This window comes from Lolium rigidum, chromosome 2 (assembly GCF_022539505.1).
Source record: "Lolium rigidum isolate FL_2022 chromosome 2, APGP_CSIRO_Lrig_0.1, whole genome shotgun sequence".
Taxonomy (NCBI): Eukaryota; Viridiplantae; Streptophyta; class Magnoliopsida; order Poales; family Poaceae; genus Lolium; species Lolium rigidum.
The window spans coordinates 165,125,263-165,128,539 of record NC_061509.1 but is presented as its reverse complement, the minus strand read 5'-3'; positions in this window follow the sequence as shown (position 1 = coordinate 165,128,539).

The window sequence follows — 3,277 nt, the reverse complement described above, 5'->3', positions numbered from 1 at the left end:
TCACAAGAGTTTTATATTCTTCTTTAGGCTCATATATTGGACAATCAATAGTTCCCACTTTGATAGTTCTCACATTAGAAATTGTATTAACTCCACATGCTTTCTCAATCCTCTTGGGAAAATAAACGGTATGCTCCTTGTCATCGACATTGAAAGTAACTTTTCCTTTATTGCAATCAATAACAGCCCCTGCGGTGTTAAGAAAAGGTCTCCCAAGAATAATAGACATATTATCATCTTCAGGCATTTCCAACACAACAAAATCGCTTAATATCAAGCAGTTATTAGTAACTTGAACAAGAACATCCTCACATATACCAACAGGAATAGCAAGTAGATTTATCAGCCATTTGCAAAGATATATCGATCGGTATCAACTTATCTAAATAAAGTCTCTTATAAAGAGAGAAAGGCATAACACTAACACCCGCTCCCAAATCACATAGACGAGTTCTAACATAATTATTCTTAATAGAACAAGGAATAGTCGGTATACTCGGGTCGCCAAGCTTCTTTGGAACCTTACCATTAAAAGAGTAATTAGCAAGCATAGTGGAAATCTCCGCATTAGGAATTTTCCTTTTGTTAGAGACAATATCTTTCATATACTTTGAATAAGGAGGCAATTTAATAGCATCAGCCAAAGGTATTTGCAGGAATAAAGGTTTCATCCAATCACAAAATTTATTATAGTGTTCTTCTTCCTTTGATTTTAGTTTCTTAGCAGGAAAAGGCATTTGCTTTTGAACCCAAGGTTCCCTTTCACTACCATGTTTCTTAGCAATAAAATCTTCTTTAGTATACTTTTTATTTTTAGCATGCTTTTCGGGTTCTTCTTCAACCTCTTCTTTATCGAAGCATCATTCTTATCATTATCTTTATCATGTTCATTACCACTTTCAGTTTCAAAGCATCGAAATAGAAATACTATTAGGATCATTAACGTGCTCGGAGGATTCTACAACAGTTTTATGTTTCTTTTTCTTTTTCTTAGATGGAGCACTAGTTTCAGCTCGTTGAGAATCTTGTTCAACTCTTTTGGGATGCCCTTCGAGATATAGAGGATCCTGGGTAGAAATACCGCCTCTAGTTGTTACTTCATAAGCATGCTTTTCTTTAGAATTATCTTTTAACAAGTCATTTTGCACTTTAGTGAGTTGATCAATTTGAGTTTGAACCATTTGAAAATGTTTAACAAGCATCTTAACATCATTGGAGGTTCTCTCCACAATACCATGCAATTCACCAATAGCTCGAGAATTTTCCATTAAATGATTCTCTACTCTCATATTAAAATTACTTTGCTTAACAATATAATTATCAAACTCATCTAAGCATTGAGAAGGAGGTTTTGAATATGGAATATCTTCTCTAGTAAAGCGTTCAAGAGAGTGTACCTCAATCATGGATGAAGGGGGAGTGATCTTACATGAATCTTCTATGGGAGGTAAATTCTTCACGTCTTCGGATTTAATACCCTTCTCTTTAAGAGATTTCTTGGCTTCCCTCATATCTTCATCATTTAATTTAATCATACCCCTCTTCTTCAATATTGGTGTCGGGGTTGGTTCAGTGTGTAGACCAATCATCATGATTCCGGCCTATTCTCGCCAATAATTCTTCGAGCGTCGTCCGGAGTTCTTTTCCCGAAAACACAACCAACACAACTATCCAGGTATGCCCTAGACTCAATGGTTAGTCCACTATAAAATATATCAAGTAAATCATGCTTTTCCAAATCATGGTCAGGCCGAGCTCTAATAAGAGAGCAAAATCTAGCCCAAGCCTCAGGCAATTTCTCTCCAACTTCCTGATCAAAATTATAAATTCTCTGCAAAGCAATATGTTGAGCACTAGCAGGAAAGTATTTACGGAAGAAAACATCAAGCAATTCTTTTAGACTATTAATAGAATAAGGTGGCAAATTATTATACCAAGTTTTAGCATCATCCTTTAATGAGAAAGGGAAAATTTTAGCAACAAAATAAGTACGCTTCTTAAAATCATCAGAAAACAAGCTACTAAGAGTAGATAGCTCAATCATGTGTTCTACAGCACTTTCTTTTTCAGTACCACAAAAAGGTGTTTTCTCCACAATAGATATATGAGACAAATCAAGAGAAAAATCATAATCCTTATCCTTAATGTTTATAGGAGATGTGGAAAATTTAGGATCGGGAGACAGCTTTATATCTAACAGTATGTTGTGCAAGCAACTTTTTAATTTTTCTTGCATCAGTAGTAGCATTGCATTTATCAATAAAATCATCATCAAGTTCTACATAATCCTCATCAAGATTATCACTAGAGTATTCAACGTGACTCGGTGAATTAACAGGTGTAGCAGCATTTTCATTAGGAGTTTCAAGTACTTTCAATTTGTCTAGACCTAGCAATTGTAGCATCTAGAAAAGATCCCAATGAACCACTATCATCAAGCACAGCTAGAAGCATCATCAATATTATAAGAATTTTCAGATCTAGCGTAAGTACCAACATGTGAAGCATGTGGTGGTGAAACAAGTTTATCTATCACGGATGGTGAATCAAGAGCAGACAGCGGTACTCGCAGTTGTACCTTTTCTTGTAGTGGATGGTAATATGGCGACTCTAGGATCGCGAGGTTTACCCATGATGGAGAATTTGCAGCGAACAATATCAATCCAAGTGAACTTCCAAATAAAGCTATGCTCCCCGGCAACGGCGCCGTAAAATAGTCTTGATGACCCACAAGTATAGGGGATCGCAATGAGTCTTCGAGGGAAGTAAAACCCAATTTATTGATTCGACACAAAGGGAGACAAAGAATACTTGAAAGCCTTAACAAGCGGAGTTGTCAATTCAGCTGCACTGGAAACGTACTTGCTCGCAAGAGTTTATCGATAGTAACAATTTTATAGCGAGTAGCAGACAGTGAAATAACAAGCAGAGAGTAACAAAGACAGCAGAGTAGTGATTATAGTAAACAAGCAGGATTAAAATACCGTAGGCACGAGGATGGATGAACGGGCGTTGCATGGATGAGAGAAACTCATGTAACAATCAAAGCAGTGGCATTTGCGGATAGTAATAAAACGATATCCAAGTACTAATCAATCAATAGGCATGTGTTCCATATATAGTCGTACGTGCTCGCAATGAGAAACTTGCACAACATCTTTTGTCCTACCAACTGATGGCAGCACGGGCCTCTAGGGAATCTACCGGAAATTAAGGCACTCCTTTTAATAGAGCACCGGAGCAAAGCATTAACACTCCGTGAACACATGTGATCCTC